At 34.2% G+C, this 27,906-nt stretch overlaps 2 long non-coding RNA genes across 4 annotated transcripts in view; one reads left to right on the top strand and one right to left on the bottom strand.

The window, feature by feature from the left end:
• Positions 1-21,122, top strand: part of LOC118646265 — a 43,688-nt gene extending 22,566 nt beyond the window's left edge. For 2 of the 3 annotated variants that reach the window (XR_004963803.1, XR_004963805.1), the window contains exons 3-5: positions 12,280-12,327; positions 13,585-13,769; positions 14,231-15,048. This is a non-coding gene — a long non-coding RNA (uncharacterized LOC118646265). Of the gene's footprint in view, positions 1-12,279; positions 12,328-13,584; positions 13,770-14,230; positions 15,049-20,174 lie in introns of those variants that run through there. The other variant, XR_004963804.1, reaches the window with a different exon arrangement.
• Positions 16,751-20,175, bottom strand: LOC118646266. The gene is made up of 2 exons (XR_004963806.1): positions 17,034-20,175; positions 16,751-16,974 (listed from the first exon to the last, which is right to left on the bottom strand). It is a non-coding gene; the product is annotated as an uncharacterized LOC118646266 (long non-coding RNA).
• Positions 21,123-27,906: the final 6,784 nt, after the last annotated feature.

Here is a 27,906-nt window from a genome sequence, read left to right as displayed (position 1 = left end):
TTGACATGATTCACTTTCGATATTACGCGGATATTTTGAAAATATGTGATAAATATACATGAGATATATCATAGGATATTTTAAGGACGTTTTGAGTATATTAGATATAATCTCAGTACATTCAGTAGGAGTTGCGAAGTTCGCTATATTCTAAGTTTATCTTGAGGATATACCAAAACGACCTTCTACTGAGACGTTATATGAACGTTTTACGTATATTCGGTACGATCACAGTACATTCCGTATGAGAGTAGAATATTCACACGATATCCGATGCTGTCTGGGAAGTTTTGCGACTTTCCACGCTATTTGTTTCCAATATTTTCACATTATATAAATATCAACTTTAAAATTTGTGGTTTAGGTTAGAAAAAATTACGGGGTGAGGGTGCAGGAGGAGAAGCGGAGCCCCTCCCCCGCTCACGCGTTTTCTGAGAATATATTAAGGTAATACTGAAGAAGACGGTCTTGTTTCACGCGAAACAAAGTATTCTCTGCTGTAACAAAAAAATTTGTTAAAACAGAAAATACTTTGCTTTGAGTGCATGTAATTGAACGCATTAAAGTGTTTGCACATGTAGCTACGGAGCATGCGCATATATGACCACGGGACCATGTTCAGTCGCAACATTTCGTCAATATGACAGGTTTCATAACCTGTCAAATAGTGAACTTTAACAATTAATATCTCGTCTCGAGGGGCATAGCAACACTTTTTTCTGCCAAATGCGTGTTCTGCGCACCGAAATATACAAAATAGTGGAATTACAGCCAAATCTGTGAGAAAGCCCCTCTCCTCAATAGTTACCCAAATCAGTGAGCGCTGTGATTCTTTACTATGATTGGTTTTTGCTTCTAAATCCAACAGTGAACGTCTCAGATGCGCACAGTAATAAATGGACACAACAGGCTGAGTGAAACAAACACAGTAACAAACGGAAACAGACCAAACGGACACGCGCAAGGGTTTTGGCACTTCCTTGCGCTAGTACCGAACCTGTTGTGGTAATAGCACCATTCGGGTTTGTTTGTGTGTGCAGGTGCAGATGTCAATGCCCTGAGTTGATTTTCTCTTCCTCTGCTTCGGGAGCGACGGAATCGTCGGTCACGATTTAATTGCTTTTGTATTCTAGCGACATGCAAGGTGAGTGCGTTAAGCGATTCTTCTAACGTGAGTTGCGTACTTGGGTTAGTCTGTGCGTTCGAATTCTTCGCGAGCACGATTTGGGTTGCCGCCACCGTAGACTTCATCACATCGAGTGCCTTGTCGGCCATCTCTGCTAGGCGCTGAAGGTCTGATGTATCGGAGATGGCGAGCATTGCTTGTGTAGCTTCTGGCAGTTGCTCGAAGAATAGCGAGCGGATGACGGCGTTTCCACACTGATTTCCTGCGAGGGCTCGTAGACGATGTAAATACGTTGTAAGTTTTTCGTCCCCAATTTCGTGGCGTCGGAGGCGTGCTGCGTCTCCCTCGTCGTAAGCGGACATGACGCGGCGCTTAATGCTCTCATATTTGTTTTCATTGGCGGATTTATGACGAGATCTGATACGCTACGTAAGGGTTCACCGGAGAGTTGCGTTGCGACGTACCTGAATTTTGTCATGTCGGACGTTATATTAAAGTTGGTGAACACGAGGTCTACCTGGGCAAACCATAGGTGGGTCGGCCTGAGAAAATGGCGGCAGCTCGATGTGGCAAGAAGATACTATCGAGAGTCCGCTGTGGGTGATGTTTAGAATGCCTGGTTGTCACCGGGGTGATCGGTGAACGTGCTGGCTCTCGCGTCTACTCGATTTCCCGTAGGCGATCTATCCAACGTCATTTTTCTTCGGCGCGGTCTGCTCTCTGTTGTTGAGGTTGCGTCTCGTCTTCTTTCCACTCTCCTATTGCTCGCGATCACGTCGGGGTCACCAATGTAGCGTATGTGATTAACTCCGCGTAAGGAATTGTTTAGAAAGATTTGAAATAGCCAAGATTCCGATTATTTAACATATATATAAACAATGTAACTATTTATTTTAGAAAGATCTCTTTTGATAAGTAGAAACAACGTGTGTTGAGACCGAATACCGAATATCGACAACAAAGAAGAACTTAGAAAACATATGTACTAGATATGACTCTCTGTATCACAGAATCGTTGCGCTGTCTGGTGGCGCTCAGTCTTTGGACAAGTCTTTTGGTTATTGGACAAGTGCGTGTGTGTGCGGTATGAAGTTATTAGGGAGACGCCATAAATTAACTCGTGATATGCCATCTATCGCATGGAAAGCAACAGTAAAAATTCGCACTTGGCTGGGCGACGACGATAATAATAATGACAACTACGACGTTTCTTAATCAGATTTACTCTTCAGCGAAAAACTTTAATCGCGATATCTCCGCTCGTAAGTCACGCAGTGGAAAAATAAAAACACTTTTATTATATAAATCGGATACAAGCTATCCATTAAGCCTATTGAGAAATCCATCGATTCAGTCGTTATTGAGAATCCGATAATTATGTATTTTCGTAAACGACATCTCGCGTAAAAAAGGCAGCGGTGGTGCCTCGCACTGCGCGTACACTTGGCACGAAGCACTACCGTGCCTCTTGATATTATACATTTACAGTATACTGTTAGATCGCGACCCCGCAAGGCAGAGTGCCGCGTCTATGAGTTCACTGTCCACGACCCCGCAAAGCAGAGTGTCGTGTGTTAGGCTCGGATTGTCGGCTTCTGAATCGCGGGATCATTCTGATAGAACTCTTTCAAAGATTCCGTCGAAACGGTCCTGTGATTGGTGATTCGCTCGTTCCGCTTCCGCATAATCCGCTTCATGGGACCGCACCCTGATTGACTCGTCTTTCACTTTCTTTCGGAGATTTATATATTCGTTAATTCGGTAGTCGGATTGAGAGAAGGGGAAGATTGCGTGAGGACGTAAATCGGTCAATGTTCCAAAATCTTGCTTAGACAGCAAGTGCTGTCTAAGGAGCTTTGCGCTAATTGTCGAGCGGATTGCGCGGAACTTCGCTGCTGACCGCTGCAGATGCACGACTTACGTCATCGGTGCTACTGACACCTTTCTAATCGATATGAGTGTCACTTATATCATCCCTCCCTCCTGATAAAAAGAAACTGAAGGAATTGAATTTTTACTGTATGCTTAAAGTTATATCGGATTGTTTACAAATTTCGTTTTTCTATGCTTATAAATTACAATTACAACAATAATAATTATTATGGCTATTAATGTTGCCGATCCTGTCGGGTACGCAAATGTTACTATAAAGTTAATATTGTCCGCATGAGACGTTATTTCATCTAGACTTCGGCTAAATGCGGTTAATTCGTTAGAATCTTTTATCATTTTTTGCTACCGGCACGGGTTTTAATTTTTTCTTATTTTCTTCGCGGAATTGCGAGAGATTGTAGCCAGGCACGTGTGCTACGATCTGGTGCGTTACCTCTTGTTCTGGGGCTCGTAATGTGACGAATCTTGTGGTCAGGAAACATTGGTCGTTTAATTTTCCTCGATTGGTTGAGGGTATATTTTTCTTCCTTTTGGTCCGTGCAGTTTATTACTATGTCCTGCTTCTTTGCAATTGAAAGTAGTCAGGACCTTGGCTTTGCTAGCATTTTATTTGGGGCCTATGGATTTTTACACTGGCAGTTTTTATACCTTCTGGTGAGTTTTTATTATTCATTATTATTATTTTTTCTTTCTTTTACTTTTATTATGCTTCTATGAACGGTTTTATTTTATCTGTGTGAACGTACGTTGATGTCCTGCCCTTTTTTATTGTATAATTCGCATCGGAATGTTTCTCAGTAATTACATAGGGTCCCGTCCATTGCGCGTTGGAAGCGTTCAAAATGACCACGCGTAAATTTGACCACGTTCGGAATGGCCACGGGAAATATTGCACGGGGTTCAATTACGTCCGAAATGGCGGGAGCGGTGCACTTGCACACGGTTCAAATGGACACGGTGAATTTGGACACGGTGCTTTTGGACACGATATCTTGCGCACGGTTCAAATGACCACGGTGCATTTGCACACGGTGCATTTGCACACCGTGCATTTGGAGACAAAAGAAATTTTATTAAAAATGTACACCAGTTACATGCACACGTAAAATTTGACCACCAGATATTTGCACACGAAAAATGCCCACCGTTCACTTGGACATGTAAAAGTTGCACACCATTCATTTGCATACCGCTCACTTGCGCACCATTCACTTGCACATCGTTCATTTGCCCACCACTCATTTACACACCAAGAAATGCGCACCAATCATTTGCACATGGAAAGTTGCACAGCGATCATTTGCACACGGAAAGATGCACACTGATCATTTGCACACGGAAAGATGCACACTGATCATTTGCATACTAAAAGATGTGCACCAATCATTTGCACTCCGTTCATTTGCACACCGTTCAGTTGCACACCGTTCAATTGCACATCGTTTAATCAAACGCATATTAAATATTCATACATTATGGCTACGTTTGCAATGTGTAGTACATGGGTTAGCGACTTGGACGGGGTGGGTGTGGGAGGGGGACCAAAGGCATCCTTCCCCGTGTATGTGTGTGTGTGTGTGTGCGCGCACGCGCGCGCGCGCGTAGGTGCGTGCGTGCGTGCGTGCGTGCGTGTATGTGTGTAAAGCATTCACTGCACCACATAGGTTTGCGACTTAAATGGTGTGCAATTGAACAGTGTGCAACTGAGCAGTATGTAAATAGACGGTGTCCAAAAGCACCGTATCCAAATGAACGGTGTTCAAATGATCAGTGCACATCTTTCCGTGTGCAAATGATCGGTGTGCATCTTTTCATGTGCAAATGATCGGTGCGCATTTCTTGGTGTGCAAATGAGTGATGGGCAAGTGAACGGTGTGCAATTGAATGGTGTGCAAGTGAGCGGTGTGCAAATGAATGGTGTGCAATTTTTACGTGTTCAAGTGAACGGTGGGCATTTTTTCGTGTGCAAATATCCGGTGGTCAAATTTTACGTGTGCATATAACTGGTGTAAAAGAAATTTTAATAAAATTTCTTTTATGTCCAAATGCACCGTGGCCATTTGAACCGTGTCCAAGTGAGTACCACCTGTCCAACCACTCCCGAAGTGAATCTTTCAATCAAATTTAGTTCTACTTGGAAACATTTTATAAATTGAAATCATGAATCTTTCAATCAAATTTAGTTCTACTTGGAAACATTTTATAAATTTGTCTTTAACAGAAAACATGCGAGTTCTTCCGGAGGAAACTGAATTTGCAAAGTTTCTATTGGATATGGGAGATGGCATATTAAACGATACTAACAATAATATACAACTTCCTAATTATTGTATCGCACCCATTAATGGCAATATTGTACAAGATATACTATACATGATAATTTGATACGAAATAAAAAATTTAATAAATTAGCGAAGTGCGCAATACTTTCTGCAAGAAATGTCGATGTAGATGAAATTAATAAACGAGTTGTCAAATTATTAGATACTGTTGCGAACGTGAGCTTCGCGAGCGTGAGCTTTGCGCGCGTTGTGAGCGCAAGCTTAACGCTAAAAATCAATATATCGATTGCTTCAGTCAGCTGAGTCTGTCGGCCCCGGCGTTGCTTAGTTATGTATAAACAAATGGTTTTGTTTAGAACTTCCTGAGACGTCAACTCGTGCGGACGTGCTCGGAGTTGTTGTAAACGTGTTCGCTGCTTATAATAAAGTTCCTTGTTCGCCAAAAGCGTGTTCTTATTCCGCCGCGTTCGCGAGCGGAAGTGAGTGTGTGTGTGGAAGTGCGAGAGTGCTTCGGGGAGCGCAACACTTTTTGGGGGCTCGTCCGGGATCTTCCTTGACAACGGCCATGGCAACGGATGTGATTTCCGACGAGGGACGGCGCGTTCCTTCAAAGAGAAGACGCCCTGAGACTCCCGGGCCCTCTGCGGGAAGTGTCGGAGCGGTTGCGCCGGAGTTTCAAGCTCTGCTAGAGGAGCTTCGTCTTCTGCGCGTGGAGCAGGCGCGCCAACAACAGGAGTTCGCTGAAACGCTTCGGCGACGGGACGAGGAGCTACAGCGCCTGCGAGAGAGCGTGCAACAGCTTCAGGGCGTGCGCGGAGAACGCGAGCAACAGGAGGAAATGCTGCGACAGCTCCAACTTCAGCGAGGAGCTCCGCCACAGCTAAGTCCTTCCAATAACTTTTCCGCGAATGAAATTTCGTCGGGCACGTTGCTTGGATATAAATTAAAGCCTGATACTTTTGATGGGACGGTTTCTCTTCGAGAATTCCTTTCCCAATTTGATTTAATAGCGCGGGCGAATTCTTGGGGGGATTCCGCGAAAACAGTGGCCCTAGCTTCGTGCTTGAGGGGAAAAGCGCGTTCCATTTTAGAAAATGTGTCGGATTTCGGAAACGTAAATTTTTCAGAGCTGGTTTCGAAATTAGAGTTGCGTTTTGGGGAAGGGCATAATTCCCAGAATTTTTATTCGCTTTTCACAAATCGGAGACAGAGGTTTGGGGAAGATTTTGCTTCTTTCGGGGCGGAACTTGAGAGGCTCGCGCGGCAGGCGTATCCTGAGTGCCCTTTTTTGGTTCGGGACAAAATCGCTTGCGCGCAATTTGTGTCCTCTCTCGCGGACGGTTTCGTAAAAAGAACGCTTCAATTAGAAGGGATAACTTCTTTAAAAATCGCGATTGAAAGGGCTAAGGCGGTAAAAGTTATTCAGGGGGGTAATTTCTTGAACAGGGGGAATTTCGGAAAAAGGGATGCGGGGGAAAAGAATGATAACGGAAAAGGAAATGGCGGGGAAAAGTCAAAGGCCGCGTTTAAAAATTTTATTAAGAAGGAAAATGGTCAAAATGGGGAAAAGGGGAAATTCAATTCTAAAGAATGTTGGTCTTGCGGAAAAGTAGGGCATTTTCGGTTTGAATGCCCTGAAAATGTGGGAAACGCGGTTTAGTTGATCTCAGCGGGGTGAGATCGACTGGAATTTTTAATTCCCCGAAATCTGAAAAAATGATTTTGAATAGAATTAAGAGTAGTTCTAAGAATTTTTATTTAAAAGGAAAATTAGAAAATAAGAATTGTTCTTTTAAGATAGATACGGGTTCCGATGTTTCAATTGTGAGTAAAAAGTTTCTAGAAAATAAAGGAAAAAGAATTTTATTAAAAAATGTGAATTTAAGTTATCCTACTGGTGAAAAAGTTCCAATTTTGTTTAAAGTCTTTGTCAATATTCAAATTGGTAGATTTTCGAAGAAAGTTGCTATGTTTGTAGCTGAAATTTGTGACGAATGTCTTTTGGGAGCAGACTTTTTGAGTTCTGTTAATTTTGATGAAGTTCTCAAATCGTTTTTCGAAAAAGAAGATCCTAGAAAAAAAGAAATTTTATCTTGCTCTTGTATTTCTGAAAATCAGGAGTTTTTCGAAGAAAACCAAGTTATCTTAAAAGAACTTTTGGAGAATAATTCAGAAAAATTGGATGATAATCAAAAGAAAATGTTTTCTGTGTTTTTGAAAGAAAATTGTTCATTGTTTTCGGAAAATATTGTGGCTGGCAATTGTGATGTTTATGAACATGTTATAAATGTAAAAGATTCCCCCCCCATCAAGCAGGTACCTCGTCGAATTCCATTTTTAATGAGAGAGGAAGTAAATAAAACATTGGAGGAAATGTTAAATCAAGGAGTAATTGAGGAATCCCATAGTCCCTGGACCTCTCCTGCAGTTTTGGTCAGGAAGAAGGATGGGACTATCAGATTTTGTGTCGATTATCGAAAATTAAATGATGTCACGGTAAAAGATTCTTATCCTCTACCTAGAATAGACGATATTCTCGACCATTTATCAGGTAATTCTTGGTTTACTACTTTAGATTTAAAAAGCGGTTACTGGCAAATTAAAATTCGTGAAGAAGATAAAGAAAAGACTGCTTTTTCCGTCGGGAATGGTTTATGGCAATTTACTGTTATGCCTTTTGGTTTGTGTAACGCCCCTGCGACTTTCGAGCGAGTAATGGAAAAAATTTTAAAAGGATTGCTTTATAAAGTTTGTTTAGTCTATTTAGATGACGTAATTATTTTTGGAAAAGATTTTTCAGAAATGTTGGATAATTTAAAAAAAGTTTTTCTTAGATTAAAGATGTCTAATTTGAAAATTAATCCAAAAAAATGTATTTTCTTTGCAAAGGAAATTAAATATTTGGGATATGTAATTTCGGCGGAGGGCGTTACCACAGATCCTGAAAAAATTTCGGCTGTGAGAGATTGGCCGATTCCTCATAATAAAAAGCAATTACGAAGCTTCTTAGGTTTTTGTTCTTATTATCGTAAATTTGTTAAAAATTTTTCAACTTTAGCTAAACCACTTTATGTTTTAACTGAAAATCAAATTAAATTCTTTTGGAATGAAGAATGTCAAAAGACTTTTTTAGAACTTAAACGAATATTATCATCTTCTCCTGTTCTTGCTTTTCCAAAGGAAGAAGGAGAATTTATTTTAGATACGGACGCTTCAAATATTGGAATTGGCGCAGTTCTCTCACAGAGACAAGGTTCGGTAGAAAAAGTTATTGTTTACTACAGTCGTGTTTTAAGTAAAACAGAGAAAAATTATTGTGTGACGCGTCGCGAACTTTTGAGTATTGTTGAAGCGTTGAGAGCGTTTCGTCATTATTTGTTACGACGGAAGTTTTTAATTCGCACGGACCATGTTTCTCTTAAATGGTTAATGTCCTTTAAAGATTTAGAAGGACAATTGGCCCGCTGGTTGGAGAGGCTACAGCAATTTGATTTTGTAGTCTCTCATCGTAAGGGGCAACTTCATAAGAATGCAGACGGTTTGTCCAGGCGTGAATGTGCTTCCTTAGACTGTGTATATTGTGAGAAAATTGAGAGGAAGTTTTTGGAGGAACCTCCGAATTTGGTAGCTCGAATAATTCTTGCAGGAGAAACTTTGAAGGAATGGAAAACCGATCAAAGAAGAGATCTTGATCTTTCGATGGTTATCCAAGCAAAAGAAATTGGAAGACATCCATCTCGCTCGGAATTCCCACCTGAGGGTAATCCTGCACGTTTGTATTGGTTTTATTGGGATTCTCTGGTTTTACAAGATGGAATTCTTTACAAGATTTGGGAAGCACCGAATTTAAAATCGAGGATTTTTCAATTAATTGTTCCCAAGAACCGTAGAGAAGAAATTTTAAGGGCAGCTCATGACTCTTCTTCTGGTGGTCATTTCGGGATTAATAAGACCTTGGAAAAGATTCGAAAACGTTTCTTTTGGGCTTCTTGTAAACAAGATGTCGAAAATTGGTGCAAAACATGTGAAGTATGTATTTCAAAAAAAGGTCCACCTGGGAAAGGAAAATCTCCTTTGCAAATTTATAATGTTGGAGCACCTTTCGAAAGATTGCAAATGGACATTCTCGGTCCCCTTCCGAAAACTTCTTCTGGAAACAGATATCTTCTCGTCATCGTTGACTGTTTTACCAAATAGGTCGAAGCTTTTCCTCTTAAAAATTCAAGAGCGAGAACAATAGCCGAAGTTTTCGTCGATCAAGTTGTTTCCCGTCATGGAGTTCCCGTAGAAATTCACACCGATCAAGGTAGGAATTTTGAATCAAAATTATTTACGGAATTAATGACTCTTCTAGGAGTGAGAAAGACGCGTACAACTGCTTTACATCCTCAATCTGATGGGCAAGTTGAGCGTCAGCATCAAACAATAATAAATTATCTTTCGAAATATATTTCTGAAAATCAAAAAAATTGGGATCGTTGGATTCCAATGTTTCTTTTAGCTTACAGAACTTCTAAACATGAAATTACTGGAGTTACTCCTGCTGAACTATATTTTGCAAGAGATCTAAGACTTCCATTAGATTTATTTTTAGGAAATCCTCCAAAAACATCGTCGCAGACTAGGAGTCGGTATATTGAGAATTTGAAGAGTAGATTAACGGAAATTCAGAAGAAAGCGAGAGATAGGATGAAAGTAAAATCTTTGCGAGTAAAATCCTGGTATGACTCGAAAGCCAGATCTAGTCTTTTTGAGATAGGAGAAAAAGTTTGGTTGTTTAATCCTCGAAGAAAACCTGGAAGGTCTCCTAAATTGCAGAGTAATTGGGAAGGACCTTATTTGATTTTAAAAAGATTAAATGAAGTAGTTTTCTGTATCCAAAAATCGCCAAGGCACAGAAAGAAGATTGTTCATGCAGATAGGCTAGCGTCTTTTTCAGAGAGACATTCTTTTATTTAGGAGAACGGAGCCCGTAAAAAAAAAAAAAAATGAATGAAAATGAATAACAAAAAGGATATTTAAAATAGAATTACTTTTGTCTGGTTGGTTCTGCTGTTTTTCTTTTTCAGATTAAAACGTTGAATTTGGTGACGCTCGGGTCGGAAGTTTACATCTGAAGCAGGAGAGAAACGAATTGAGTCTTCTGAAGAGGGTACTCCTTCTAAGAAGACCGTCTCGCTCACGGTTTTTGGACGTGGTTTTTCCGTGAGACTTTGGGCAAATGCCGAGACGGGGACTTGGGAGTCCTTCGGGACTAAAGGGGACCACGGAGTCATACCCCCCCCCCCTTGTCCGAAATACAAGTAAGAAGGGCGCAAGTCACTTGTGAAGAGTGAAGCGTCGTCGATGTGAGAAGAGGAAACGGGCGAGTTCTTCGCTTCGGAAGGTTGGGACTCCGTGCATCGCTCTGGAAGCTGGCCACTTCCAAGATGGGGATGAGCGGAAGTTTCGGCAGATGGAGGGGAAGAAGGCGTCGCTCGGTAACCTGTGGCTGCGGCTCAGGGTAGAGCAAGAAACGTCTGAAACTAAGTCCAGGAAGTTTTCCTCGAAGAAATCCTCCTTGAATTGTCGGGACGACAATTCTGAAGAAGGGGGGTAGTGTTGCGAACGTGAGCTTCGCGAGCGTGAGCTTTGCGCGCGTTGTGAGCGCAAGCTTAACGCTAAAAATCAATATATCGATTGCTTCAGTCAGCTGAGTCTGTCGGCCCCGGCGTTGCTTAGTTATGTATAAACAAATGGTTTTGTTTAGAACTTCCTGAGACGTCAACTCGTGCGGACGTGCTCGGAGTTGTTGTAAACGTGTTCGCTGCTTATAATAAAGTTCCTTGTTCGCCAAAAGCGTGTTCTTATTCCGCCGCGTTCGCGAGCGGAAGTGAGTGTGTGTGTGGAAGTGCGAGAGTGCTTCGGGGAGCGCAACAATACGTTTAAAGAACAAATTTATACAAGTACAGATAGTACTGAAAACTGCGGTGATAATGGTGACATTGGTGAAGCCTTACTACCAGAATATTTAAATACTTTGTCTCCGTCATTTTTTCCACCTTATGAATTGCGTTTAAGATCAAATTGTATTATTATGTTGATCAAAAATCTCAGTATCAATGAAGGTCTTTGCAATAGTACTAGATTAATGATTATAAAACTTGCTGATCATTTACTGAAATGCAAAATCTTAACAGGTGGTAAAGTAGAAGATATTGTATTTTTAAATTGTATAACGTTGTACTGCGAAAATATATATCCTTATACTTAAAAAAAACAATTTCCGATAAAATTAGCTTTTGTTATGACAATTAACAAGTCACAGGAACAGATATTTGACAATGTTGGAACAGACCTTCAGAAAAAAGGTCTGTTCGGTTTTTAATCATGGACAACTTTATGTTGCTTTTTCACGAATATGTTCTTGACAAGCATTAAAAGTGTATCTTGATAGCCAGTGCGAATAAACAAGTTAAAAATTATGTATATAAAGAAATATATATATGATTTCTTTGATCCCTTTAAGTTTTTATATAAAGATAGTTTTTGATATAATTATATGTTCGTATAATAATATTAAAAATGTAATGGGAAAAGGACAAATGTAATATAATGGCGCGCGCGAAGCGCGCGCATTGTATTGTTCTAATTATATTTTATTTTAGCGCGTCAAAGAATGAAAATATTTGAAGACAAAACACATTTTTACATTTAAAAAGATATCGAAAAAAAAGGAAGGAATCAAAATCTGACAAATGCTTTTTAAAATAGAATTTTCAAGTTTTAATGTAAAATAAAAAAAACTTTTAAATACGATAAGTTTTCGCAAAGTTACGATTATTTGAAATTGAGTGAAATTTTGGTATGAATGTTTGTAGCGTTAATTTTGTTGCTCGGTGTATTACAAACTAATAATATATAGTCGAGGTGCTCTTTGTTCATAAATTTATAACTAATACAATTTTTTTTAAGTGTGTATCTTTTTACTTAATGCAGGATGTTGAATAATCATTATCCATGTGGATGCAAGAAGCCAATGCGATTGTAAGTTCTATGATTCTTGAATACTCTTATTCAATTAATTTTTATTGAATAGAGATTATTCATAACATGGTTTTTAATATAAAGAGTCCTTAGTTTCATGCTTTCCCTTATGAAAAAAAACTATTGATATCTAGTAACTATTGGGTTTTCATTAGTAACTATTAGATTCGAACAGTACATTAATAGTAACTTTTGACAGTTTACTACTGACGAAAAGTACACTTTTAACGGTGTTGCTATACGACGAATAGTATACTACTGATCCAATAGTTTCATAAACTGTAACTATTGAGAGAGTTACCACTGATAAATAGTATACTATTGATCCATTGATTTCATAAAATATGACTACTGGTGGTGTTACTATTGACAAATAATATACTATTGGCTCAATGGTTTCATAAATTCTGATTAGTGGTTGGTGTTATTACTGACAAATGCTACTCTATTGGACCATCAGTTTCATACAACTGTGACTACTACTGGTGTTACTATTGAGAAATAGTATGCTGTATAAACTATACAGCATACTATTGGTGGTATTATTATTGATAGTTAGTACACTAATAAAGCATTAATTTCAATAGAACTATTGAACAATAGAAATTCGATAATTATTAGAAAACGACAAGTTATATATTATATATATTCAGTAATTATTTATTTTTACAAATACGTACGTTTACTCAAGTTTACTGTACTTAAATTATTCATTTGTAAAAAACATTGATGTAAAAATGTACAATTGCTAAATAATTAATTTTGAACTGAATGACAAAACTGTTCGTCGACATCTACAGTCTGGCAAAAGTTATGATTAGAGTTATTACTCTAAGTCAGTCTAAGTCAATAATTTTTCAATAGTAACTATTCACATCTGAATAGTAACTATTCGTCAATAGCCGTGCGAATAGTTACTATTGGAGAGTATTTAAGCCAATAATTCTTTAGTAGTAACTATTCACATTGTAACTGTCAATAGTTTCACGAATAGTTACTATTGAATCTCAATAGTATTTTTTCATAGAAAACTATTTGTTAATAGTTTTATAAATAGTTACTATTGGAAAATACTATTTAGTCTCAAATGGTTTCCTCAGTAGTCCGTCAAAAAACTACTGGAAATTTTCCAATAGTTTTTCTGAACAGTTACTATTGAATCTCAATAATTTTTTTTCACAAGGGTTCGATTTGGATACATGACATAAAAATTAATTAACTAATTTATCGCTTAAATTTTATAATTTTCTGTATTAGGATGCAAAATAAAATTACAATACCGATGATTTCAAATAATTTCAAGTATAAGAAGTCTTATTCGAAAAGTCGTTGTTGCATCAGAAGAAATTCTTGCTAAAAAAAAACAAATGATAACTGTCCTTTGCTTGAAATATATTGAGAGGATACTGAACTGCTTTTTAAACTTGCTCAGGATCGATAATGTAATCATTTATGCACATCATTAACAAGATTTCATGTATTTTTTTTATAGATTTGGAAATCCTTTTCCAGAATTAAAATACACTTATTAATATCAATATGTGATTAAATTTTATATCGAGAACGAAAAATTTTTGTTATATTGCTCTACCCAGATAGAAACACATGCAGAAAAATTTTAGCATTTTAATTTTTAATTGTAATGTGGGATATAATATGTCATAATTGTAAATATATTTTTTGAAATAATTTATTCTAAATTAAATTTATGTAACATGTAAAAAATGTGAAGTTAACAATTATTGCGACATCATCTACAGAAAGCAATTGTTCGACTATTTCTCGAAGTTGCTTGAATACAACCGATACTCATTCTTTGTTTCACTATCTACGCGGCGACAGCATCGTGTATCAGTATATAGTGATGCTTATTTAAATCAATTTGTTTTCTTAATTTCTCCAGGACCGGAAGCCTAATTAGGCGCAGGAACGACGTCTTTTTCGTAGTTCAACTCACTGTTAAGGATAAAAACTAAACTAAAAAAATTGTCCAAAAAAGGACTAATCCTGTAAAGATTAAGCGAGTGACAATGAATTTGGCTGCAATTATTTACTTGTATATTCAATATAATTTAGCAGATAATTATATACATACTTATATATGTATACTTCGAGTTATACAAAATTAAACGATGATATAGGATGTTGTCAATATGGCCATCTAATTGTAAGTATGCTACTAATATAGTCACTTTCGAGATCTCCATAGCGACAAAATTTCTCGATAAATCGATAAATTAAAGGCTTAATTTAAGACTGTTAACTTTCAATCTCTCCCTATGGGTTGTTTTCATCCTGCTTAAAGCTACTATTCTTAATTTCTCATACAACCATGATGCTAGCGTCATCAAAGTTGTACTAAAAAAAACTTTGGAGGGGAAGGGTTTTTAGTGCAAAAAGCCAGCCCGATCCGTTTGTTTTACTCCAAACGCCAGCCAGGTAAAATAGGACGTTTTCGACCCATAGAGAGGGATTACGTAAGTAAAAATGACTTTTTCGAAAAAAAATTTTTTGTAAATTAAGTATTTTCGGACACGTACATGCATTTTAGAACATAATTATGTATATATTTTAAGTTGAACATGTACAATGCAGGTTAGAAATCCAAAATACTTTAAGCAGACCAATAAAATTTAGTATTCAACAAATATTGGGAAGATTGGACATTAACTAATAAATTTAAAAAAAAAAAGATGTTTTTATTGTTTATATAAAAATGATTAAAAAACCAATTAATGTTGTGCTCGATGCAACAAACCCGTTTGCAATGATAATCGTTTAATTGACTGCTTTTAAACTCTGTTCTCTTTTTCTATTTTTATAACATAATTTTGTATTTTTACTGTGTATTAAATAATAATTTGTTAAACTTTAAGCAGAAAAAATAATTGTAGATTTATTGATGTTTCCCAATTTTACAACACTATTTATTCATCATCCTTAAAAAATACCAATTTTTATACGCTGAAATTGGATATCTGCTTTCATTCTACGTTGAGCAGACATTTTTTTCGTAAAGAGGAACTTTTTTCCTTCCAGAAACTGATTTAAAAAAAATTTTTTTCAACTTTTACCATCGCTATATATTTTTTAAAAATTAACTTTTTTACCGATTTTTTTTATTATTTATTAAAAAATACATATTAAATTTAGAAGAGATGGATAATATAATGGTAGTTTCTTAAAGAGAAATGTTTAAAGAGTATACATGATTTTTTTCAGATTTTTTAAACCATTATTTATATAGTTATTAGAGCAAAGACAAAAACGACCCATAGGGAGGGATAGAGGGTGCCGAAAAACACGGTAGGAATTGAGGGTTAATTTTTTTCCTGTATATAGTGTTCCTGTATATAATGTTCTTCAGATTTAAAGTTATTTTTATTTAACTTTCATTAAATGTGAATAAAAATCACCTGTTTCGATATAACAACTTATTTTATATAAATATATATGTTTCTAACAAAATACTGTAACCTTTTTAAACAAAACCAATTTTTTTACATTTATTTTTATGATGGTTATATTATCCCTATTTCTCTTCGGTCTATTATACAGTTACATTTTTATAAATAATATATGATATCATAAATATTTTATAACTTTGAACTGAAAATCTGATAAGCAACACTTTGATGAATATAATGGTAAATTTCAACTCAAAACATCGATTATTAACAAAGTTATTAAATAAAATATAACACGGGTGGCCATATTACCACCTTCTCCTCTATATAAAATTAGATTGCCAATATAAAACAGTGTCAATTTTAAATATATTTTATATTTTGTTTGTAAATTAAATTATAATATTATTATATAAAATAACAAAAAATATTGTTTTTATGCAGGAATGTATTTTTATTTTAATATAATTTTTTCTTTTGCCCAGATAAAATTTTTAACGTAAGAAAAATGTTAATAAAGTTACCCAAACCTTGAAGTTTAATTACATATTTAGATATATTCAGAGTATATATTATAGTATATATTTTTATAAATTAACATTTTAATTTATTATAATAGAAGTAGAATAGAATAGAAGTTTATTCTGGTTTCCCTTTCGGGGTTACCAGGGTGTTTTAAAGGGTTTACCAAACCCCTTACACTTCTTATCCTTACATTCTTACTCCTCTACATATCAGCCGTACATATAAAAATATAAAATATATAAAATATATAATATATAATACAATACAGGAAACGAAATATACAATAACAAGACAATCACAATTGTAAACGAAGCGGAAGTCCACCTGTCCCCCAACTTCTTCCCTATCATTGTCTCATTTAAATACCTTACATGTCTATCCCTTCCTACCGACCTGGCCATTGTGCAGCTTTACAGATTTATACCCCTCCTTCCCTCCATGGCCCTTCTACACCTCTTTTTCCCTCTCCCCCTTTCTTATCCTTTTCTTCTTCCCTCTGCTCTATTTCCCCCATCTCCTCCCGCTTCCTCCTCCAAACGCCCTTACTGCCGCTTCCCAGTTAATTCCTCTCTGCTCCTCTCTCATTCCATCTGACTGTCCTCTCCCGAACTCCAATTCTTCTGGTTCCTACCGTCATCCTCTGCCTCCTCTTCTACCTTCTGTCTCTCCTCTCTCCAGTTTCCGTTCCTTATTATCACCTCCTTTTAACTCCTACCTATAACCAAAAACAACTCTTATTTTCCCTCTTCATTCTCCCTGGCCGCTTCTCCATACCTTACTTCCCCTCTTTTCTTCCTCGTCTGGATCTCAGTCCTCTTCTTCCGTCTCCCACCTCTCCAGTCTCGCCTCCAGACTTCTAAATCTTTTCCTAACCTCTTTCAACCCTTTTGACATTTTCATTCTGTTTTCTTAATTCTCTTCCAATCTCCTCTATCCTCCTCTCTACCGCACTTTCTTCTCTCACTCTGTCCTCTTCCGTCTCCTTCATTATCCCGTTCTCTTCTCCTCCTCATTATTAAATTTCATCTCTGCCTCTATTTTCACCTCATCTGCTTTCTCTCACTCTGCTATTACTGTCTCTGCGTCGGCTATCTTCTCCTTTCGACGGACCACGTGCTGTGCGAATCTGCGTTCCCAAATCACGCTACCGTCTGCCGCCTCACTCCTGCCAACCCATTTTCCACCATCTTCTCCATCCGCGCTATCTCTCATCTTCTCGTCATCTTCCTTGTTTCCGTCTTCCTCTCCTGCCAACCGACTTTTCCTTTCTTCTCAGCGCCCTCTTACTGTCCTCTTCTTCTCCACGGCTGCTTCATTCCACATTCGTTTCTCTCATCTCCAAAACTCCACCACAATATCTTTTCATATCTTTCCTTTACCGCCGTCCTCCTGCTTCCCTCCAATCGCCCGACCACCACTCGTCCTCTTTTACCCGGATTTCCACTTTCCTACTCTCCCTCTCACCTCCATTATTACTTCACTACTCCTTACTTCGGAGCTTCCAAATTCACGCCCGTTCTCACCGACGCCATTCCTCTGCCCACTACTATTATAATAGAAGTATTCATTACATAAAGTTCTTTAATTTACAAAGAAAGTCAGACAACTTTTTTGTCAAGAAATGTGCAATGATACATAAATTCCTATTATTTGGATATCGAACGGATTTTGTGCGTCACGTATATTCTCCGTGTTACACGGAGACTATTTTGATCATTTTGATTTTGATATTTTTATTAAGAATAACCCAAAACGCATCTGTCATGTTAAATAACATAAGTATAAAATTTTTATTTATAAATTTATGTCAAACTTTTTATTTTTCACTGACTTAAGTTCACTGTTTCACTTTTTATTAATTCACGCTAGGGAAAAGACTCATGATTGACCTCCTGGTGACATCTTAATACTTAGGGCGTTTAACGAGGTATATTTTATTTCCTATTCAGTGACCCACGGAATCTTCAAGCGCTAAATTCATTAATCCGATAAATTTTAATTTTTTATCAGCATTCATATTGGTTCGACATTTTAAATTTAAATATTTTTTATTTTAATTTCGTATTTAGCAATTCACAAAACCTTCAAATACTATAGGTTCTATCAATTGAATAGACTTTTTTTCGATAATCATTGAAATTGCCATTTTTAATTTGCTTTTTTAATTTTTATACTTTAAATTCATATTCATCAATTCAAGGAAACTTTTAGTATCCTTAGGCACCAATTTTTATAAAAATCGGTATCAGTCAATCAAAAACAATACAATATGCGCCATATATACGACGCTAATGCCGTACAAAGGCACAATAATTTTCTGCGTCAAATGGCGTTAATGCCGTCAAAGATATTAAAATAAACTATCTTAATATCCAGAGTGACTTCTTTCTTACTATTAAAATTATTTCTCTACAATTCACTTAACTAAGTTAATATATTGTCAAATAATAAAGATATACTATAATTATAAATTATGATAAAATTATTAGAAACGAAATATAAATTATTTAATACTGACAAAGACATAATTCATACATTGTATTTTACAATTCATTAAATTAATTGTGTAAAAAAGAAATGTGTTAATTATACTTGCTTCAATTACGCGCGAACTCTTTAAAAAAATGTAAATGACAATTTTTTTGTATTTATAATGCGAGTTTTAAGATATGTTGTTTTATTATATGTATCAGTTTTTTAACATTTTTTAAAAAGCATACTTAATATAATCAATATCTTAATATAGTCAAATATGTATATTTTAGTAACTTACCGAATTGTATGATGTATACGACGACGAATGTTGTTATTGAGGCATTACACGTAATCGTACTATAATGCATAACATATAGCAACAATTTTGAGTATCTCTACGTATCTCTATGTATCTATAACTAGCAACTAGCGAGTTAGTAATGAGAAATTCTATGAATAAATTTGACATACACACGTATACATATTTATATATACTGTAAAAGAGACGGCACGCCCGGTCGTACGCTCCAAAAATCCGAAACCCGATTAATACGCGTCCCAACTGTAGGTGAAGAATCTATAAGTAGATCTTGCGCGGGCAGAACGTCAGTCATATTCGTATACCTATTATTTATACTGACCTCGTAGACACAAGACATCTCCTCGTTACTAACGAGATGGTTGCTTAGTTTGACTATGTGATGTATCAAAAATATATGTGATATGTTTCATATATTTTCATCAACTGCGCACAAATAAGATTTATCGGGCCAATGTTATTGATAAAATATAAAATGTTTAAAATCCGCTTTTTTTCTTTTTCTTTCTTATATTAATTAATCGTTTCTTGATGACTCATATAGCATTGAAATTTCAAAGATATCTCAGAAATATTTCAACTAAAAAGTAAAATATGTCAAAAATTGCGAAATACATTAAAACACCTCATAATAACAAAATTTGTTATAGCACAAAATACTCTCCGCTTAATACTACATGAGTAAGGATAGGAATATAATTACGTTTGGGTGTTTTACAAAGTGATTATTATCTTGTTAAGTTATCATATAACGAATAGATCTCAAAACAATATGCAATTGTAAGATTTCAATGTATGTCTGAAATATTACTAAAAAATTTATTGAAATGTTATACTTAGTTTTTTATTATATTTTTTAAACCAAAACTAAAAATAATATTTTAAAAGCATAAATCTAAACTAAAAATTTTTTTCTATTAGATAATAGTTTTTATAATATTGTTCCAAATTTCTTAATAATTAAATTTTTCGTAAGATATTGGTACTAAATATAATCGGGATTGGGAAAGTTACTTTGTAGAAATAACTATAATTACAGTCGCAGTTTTTTGAGAGAGCATAGACATTTGTATAACGCATAAGAGAATCAATCAATCAGAATCGCCTATTTCCTTTTCCAGGATAGAAGTAAACACCTCTGATTAGTTTATTTTCTCATACTGTTAGAGACCGTCAATCCTGGACAAATTTTTGTCAAATTTGTTACCAAAAATATTCCGCGGGCACGATGGTAATTGAAAAGCGGTGAGATTATCAACTATGAATAGAAATTTGTGACTGTTAAAATAAATATTTATATAATTCAATATTTTAGACAATATATGAATAATTGTAAGACTAATATAGTATCATAAATATTGCTTCAAATCTTTTCCAATTTTTTCTGTACAATTATCAACTCTGTCTGTTTTAAATGTACATACATGTCTATGAAACTTCAGGCTAATAAAATTGGTACTATATTATCAATGTCTTATTTTTAATCACTTAAATTTTAATATTAAAGATGCAAACTCCCATAAGGATGTCGGTCTTTAATATTTCGTCCGTGGCTATGCAACTTATGTCATTTTATGTGTGATGCAATGAATAAAGAATGTCAGGAAAGAGTACATGGCAAAACGAATTAATCTGAAATAGTTTAGTTTGATGACGTATTTCCCTGGCGGATTAATTTGACTAAATATAAACAGAAATTAGACTTATATTGAACTTATTTTAGATGCGTTTTGTTAGAACATCTCTATTAGTCTTATTTTTAAATCTTCTTTAGTCAAATATCCGTCTACATTGCTTAAGTATTGTCTACACTGTCGAAAAACGCTGTTTAGTCAGCTTGAGACTTGTGTAATTTATTCCAGGATAGCAAACCTAGTAAAAAGGAATTGAAAAAATTTGGACTATTTCGGTATCTAATGTCGCTTACTTTTTACATTAATCTTATATTATGTGATTACCTAAGCCATAGTTACGTTTATTATAACATTGTTTAACTCCTGCAATCGGAAAAGCGGTAATCTATACTTTTGTCACTCACCGGCAATGTTGCTTAACTTCGAAGATCGTATGTAAACTGATACTTCGTGATGATCAACAAATACTTGAATCTTTATGCATATATATATATACATATATATATATATATATATATATATATATATATATATACGTATATTTATTTATTTATTAGATCAGTTCAATAGATATTGTCAGAAAGATCAACAACATATGTAGTTAAACTATATTTATTATATTAAATACAAATTTACAGTTTTTTTGCTCATTTTTATATACACAAAATAATATATGGAACTTATGAAAAAATTTGCTCGGTTCAGGAAAAAATAAAAATATATATTTCTTATAGTTTTTAAGATGAGAAAGCAGGAAAAGCTAATTAAAATTATGTCACATGATAAGAACACATAAAAATTTAAGTTTAAAGAGAAAACGCGTAGCGTTTCCGTTAAAAAAAATACATACAAAGTTATGATAATCGCGGTTCGGCAATGTAGACCAATTTTGGACAGAATGTTTTTCTAACAAATCTTAAATATAATCTAGACAAATTGCTGTCTAAAATGTTAAATATTAAAGTTAACTAATTTGAAAATTTTTCTAAATAAACACCAATTTCCTGGATAAACCTTGAATTAAATCTAGATAGATTTTATCCAAATATATTAAATAATCAAGACTAGACTTGATCATAATCTCGACGCAGTATTTTTGTAACAACTTCTGACAAAATTTTGACGAAGTACTAAACGTTTTATATTAATTCCGGACTAAATCTGGATGTTTGGATGTACAAAATTTGTCTAGTTATGTCTACTCAATCAAAATTTGTCTGAAATTTTTATATCTAGCATTTGTCCATATTATCCAATTTTTACCAAGTTGGCTCGTCAGGGTTGAACAAATCTTAAATATAATTCAGACAAATTATTACCTTAAATTGTTAAATATTTTAACTGATTTTTATAAATTTTTAATAAAGGGTAAACATCAATTTTCCAGATAAATCTTAGACTAAATCTGGATGGATTTTATACAAATATATTAAATAATCTGAACTAGATTTGGCCATATAATCTTGACGCAATAATTTTGCGACAACTTCCGATAAAATCTAAACGGATTACTAGACGTTTCGTACTAATTCCGGATTATATCTAGACGTTTATATGTACAAAATCTGTCTAGTTATGCCTATTTGATAAAAAATTTGTCCGGTATGCATCTACCCAGGGAGAAACGCGAAATCGGATAAACGTCGAGCAGACATCTATCAGACGTATCTAGATCGACGTCGAAGTAACCTTTTTTAGACGCGTATAATAGACGTCTAATAGACGTTCTATGCAACCTTATTATGGACGTCTAATAGATGTTCTGCATAACTATTATAGATGTATAATTATAGATCTACCTCTGCACGGAGAGAATTTTTTCTTAGAATTTACCCTCAAAATCAGTGGTAGTCGTAGGACAACACGAACTTCGAAGAATTTTTTACTATACTTTTAGTAAAATTTGATAAAATTTTACTAAAATTTAACCAAAACATTTTACATTGCAGAATAGTTTAGTTAGATTTTACTAAAATTTTACTAAATTTCACTAAAGGCATAATAAAATTCTTTGAAGTCCGCGTTGTTCCATGATTACCATAATTTTGAAGGTAAATTCTAAGAGAAAATTCCCAGCAAACATAGAAGATTGCAAGCTTTCGACCGCAAAAAAAGATTAGGGAACACAACAAGAGAACATGCGCAAATATTTTCACGAGCTTATATATCATACAGATATATCATATATGTAGGCTCGTAAAAATCCTCGCCGACGCACAACGAGAACGCCTGGACGAACACACTTCCGACCGCAGAAAGATTGGGCAGTCACAACAAGAGAACGCGCACCGATCATGTCGTACGCTGAATCGAAGTTCGATCAAGAATCAAGATGCCGCTCGAACTAGCGGGAACATGTGTCCCGCTGGCTGATTTGTAATGCAAATATCATTATGTTCACGATTGAGCTCGATCACATACACAGATCTCGACGCACAACGATCGCGGAAAAAGACTAATCAAACGCGATAAAAGAACACAAGCGGCAAGCGGTCACTAGGGTTGCCAGATCCAAAAATCAAGTTTACCGGATATTTTGCCTTTGAAAACAAAACCGGACAGAAACAATAATCCTAAAACTAGATTAGATACACGATTTTATAAGAAACTGCTTTCAATATTGTTTCTCCAACAATTTTAAAAACAGTTTCGATGAATAAAAAAAAATGAACTACCATTATTTAATATAAAACATATTTTATTGTTAAACATAAAAAATAAATTTAATCTTGTTGTCAACTAAACGGGCAAAAATTTTATTGTTAAATTTACAATGTTTTGACCTTTACTTTAGGTCCTTACCAAGTAACTAAAACATATAATATATATAACGCAATGGATATTAAAATCGACAACTATTTAGAAAACATGATAAAATAAGAAACTCAAACCTAAAACAAAATCTACTTACAAGAGTCTGTTCACCCATTGAGCAATAAGAAAAGTTTCATAAGACACATGAGTCCATGTAGATTTACCTTGTTAAACATAAAATTAAATTTTACATATATAACATTTAATTAATTGTAAACATTTTGTTAAAACATTTAATGCCGAAATTTTAAAGTCCTGTAATAAATTATTTGATAATTAGTTACATTAAGGAAAATCTTAATGGCCTTAACCTTGAATTGTAGGTTTTGCCTTCTACATGATATAAATCAATTTTTTCTATTATAATTTGGTCGAATCGACGTCGACCAATCATTTCCAGCTGGGGTGGCTATACTTAAAAACCGGACATGTGACGTCCGGTTTGACTTATCAACCGGACACCGAACAAAAGTCTTGAAATCCTACTGTGTCTGGGTCAAAACCGGACGGTTGGCAACTCTATCGGTCATACATTATACGCTTGATGATAAAAATCCAGCGCCAAGACGCCGGAAAGCGGAAACCGGGAAGACGCGAGTCCTACGCGTGACACGGATCAGTATGCAAACACGTCGAGCGTCGAATTAAAGCGTCAAACGTGCGCGCAGCACTTTTGCGCAGAATCAAATACATAATTAATAGATATAATCTTTTACATGGGAGTAATTTATTTTTTAATTAATTTTAATTAATATTAATAGAATTAATTAATTTTTTAAATAATGAAATAAAATTAATTAGAAAATAAATTACTTTCATACAGAGTAATAAAAATTCAAATTAAAAAATAATGCATTTTGCTTATTAATTTTTAAAAAGTAATAATTTCTTTACTAATTAATTAATTATTTTAAAAAGTAATTCGAAATGGAAAAACTCTGATTAATTATTTAGAAAGTAATGAAAAAAACTCATTGATTATTTAAAAAATAAATAACGTAACCCAGACAGCACACAATATTTATGATAAATCTATTTATTTTTTAAAAATATTATAAATATTTTATACATATTTTATAAAAATATTTTTAAAATATTTATATAAATATTTATAAAGCATCTAAATAAATATTATAAATATTATATAAATATTTTATAAATATTGTATGTATACTGTTTGGGAATGAACAAAATTGCATTAACCCTCAGTTACCACACATTTTTGGCCACCCTATTTTACCACTCATGGGTTAAAGTAACCCAGAGTCTTTTTTTATTTAGATCTAATGAAGCTTTTTTGAAATTTTTTTTTCAATCGATACGCCAAACAGTAAGAAAAAAAATATATCGGTATAAATGTCACCAGATTTCTACTCGACTCAAGATATTTGAGAAAAAATGAAAAGTGATCTCCTAAAATTTTCAAAAAATCATGTTTTTTTTTTTTAAATTATAATTTATTGTTAAAAAAAATGTAAACGTTTAAATATACAGAAATGTAAAAGATTTGAATCAAATTTTACGAAAAAAATAAGTTATTACGATTAGTTCTAAAAAGAATAATTATTTGACGAGATGAAGTTGAAGAATTTTAAACTTTTATCAATAAGCTGTATATCTAAAATATTTCTTTTTTCTTTGAAGATAATAAAATAATACAATGTAATATTGATAGAAATACTTTATTTACTTATTAATAAAAGCATACATAATGTAAAAAAATATTTTATTGTTGCTTACTTAGATTTATGCAACAAACGCAACATATTTCGCGACGTATCACGCGCAGCTTTAAACGCACGCGTAAAAATGATAAACACTACTGGTTTGAACAAAAAATTGAAAATTATTGAAATTTAATTATTATTAATTATATTACAATTGATTAGATAATATTTTAATTAAATTTATATTATAATTAAATTATTAAAAAGTGACTCTAATACCACACCGGGTAAATTTAACTCATTGACAGATTGGACGCCTCTCGCATTAAAAGGTTTCGATTACATTAAAGTTGTTATGTTGAGAGATTTGTAGTGGAGATATAGAAGTTTTATCTCCCTAAGCCCCGAGGCAAAATTCCAAGTCATTTAGCAATGACACATGTTTAAATGTTTGATATGGGTAAACGAAACCCAGAGAGATAACTGAGGGTTAATTATTTAAAAAGTAATGCGACGTCTTTTCAAAATTATTGTCATTCACTTAGATGTCTATTAGATGTCTATTAGATGTCGAGAAATGACTGGCAGCTTAAAATAATTTTTTAATTAATAATTTATTGTTATTGTATAAAGACTGCTATTGTAAGATTTTAAACAAACACAATAACACAAAATCACACAATTACATCTAAATCAGATATTTCTAGACGTTCTTTTAGACGTAGATGGCTCCGACGTCTAGTAGACGTTTTATTTCTTTCTGGAGTGAGAAACGAAGAACGTGGAAGACCATCGAAAAAGTTTGAAGACAGCAAATTGCAAGCATTGTTGGATGAGGATGACGCTCAAACGCAACAACTCGCGGATCAATTAAATGTAACACGAGAAGCCGTTTCCATACGTTTAAAAGTCATAGGAAAGATCAAGAAGATGGGACAATGGGTTCCACATGAACTGAATGAAAGACAGCAGGAAAACCGAAAAACCACTTGCGAAATGCTGTTCGCTAGGTACAAAAGAAAGTCATTTCTCCATCGAATTGTGACTGGCAATGAAAAGTGGATATATTTTAAGAATCCTATATAAGTTTTACAAAAAATGTTGCCAATTAAGTTGTTATATAATGTTAAAAGATGTATTTATTAAACTTATCAATTTAACTCATAAAATTATTATTGTGGCGCATTAGGGTTTTCATAATTTATTATAAATGACGACGCTTATACTAATATTTAAACAAGTGTAATATATATGTATATAACTACAATTAACATGCTTTTAAATTATAATAGTATTTATTAAGAGGATGCTAAAGCCGTGTGTTTTACCGACATTCTGTTTAATCACTTAATTTCGAATTGAATTTACAGAATTGATCATCCTTTTACACTTTTAAAGTACGTACACAAATGAATCCAGGAACGATTAGATAAAGACCAAAAATGCAAAAAATTTTTTAAAGTTTATTTGTTCATAAAAATATTTGCTTTAAAATACAAGTTATGTAGCTTATACGTACAAATGAATGGTGTTCCCGGGTTCGGAATAGATTGAGGAATAAGATCATAATCGTCAAATTACGATTACAATCCGTACAAAAAAGATATTTTTAAAATAAGAGCGCTTAAATGAATAAAATTTTTGATCACATAAATATGTTTTTTTACGGCTTGTAAACGTAATTTGACAAATATAGTCTTATTCCTTCTATTCCAAACTGCGAGACATCATTTATTTGTAAGTATAAGCTATATAATTTGTATTTTAAAGCAAATTTTTTCATGAACAAGAATAAATAATGACTCTGCATTATCGACCTCAATCAAGTTTGATGGGCAGTTTAGCATCCTCTTAATAAATAATAAATTAATATTTATTTTAATTTATAATAAATATTAACTTTATTTAATTCAATAAAATAATATAATAAATATTAATTTATTAAATTAATATTGTAGCGTTTTCCGCGCCGCGCACTCGCTCACGCTTGCACACCACACGCTCGCGCACTCCCGAGCACTCGCCCGCGCACGAAATAAGGCAACTCGTTTTGTTTAAGAAAGTGGTTTATTAAAAGCACAAGAAAACGGTAACTCTTGGCTTGATAGCTCAAAACCAAGAACCAAAACAAAACAAACAAACAACTTCAAAACGAAGTGACCCTTACGAAAAAAACACTGAAAATAACACTTAAAAAAATACTCAAGTTGAGTATAATTTGGGACGAGGGGTAAACACTCAATTCAGTGTAAACACTCAATTTGAGTGTTCGCTCTTTAATTTATTTTTAATTAGAGTGTTGTTACTCTCAACTTGAATGTTCGCCATCTAATTGAGTGTTAATTTCAATGTTAATCCTAAATTTAAGAATAACACTGAATTAACACTTAATTAGATGGCAAACATCAAAGTTGAAAGTAATACTCAAATTAATACTCAAAGCCTGCTAAACACTTTATAGTTGAACGTTTATTTTAGATATTCGTTTTATGTCCATTTCTACCAATGCAGATTAATTTTAATCTCGGTTGAACTTGCTTTTCTTGCTTTTGTTGTTATTTAACATTTTCTAATCCAATGTTTGAGAGTGCACACTCAATATTAAGTGTATACCTTCAACCGATAGATGTTGAATGTACATCCCCAACGTTTCAGTGTTCACATTTTATGTTGGAAGTATACACTCATTTATTGAGTGTCATATCCAAATGTTGAGAGTATACTTTCAAATATTCAGT

The sequence above is a fragment of the Monomorium pharaonis genome, chromosome 6, assembly GCF_013373865.1.
Source record: "Monomorium pharaonis isolate MP-MQ-018 chromosome 6, ASM1337386v2, whole genome shotgun sequence".
Taxonomy (NCBI): Eukaryota; Metazoa; Arthropoda; class Insecta; order Hymenoptera; family Formicidae; genus Monomorium; species Monomorium pharaonis.
Note: the sequence above shows the minus strand (reverse complement) of the source record. Positions and strands in the feature narration are given on the sequence as shown.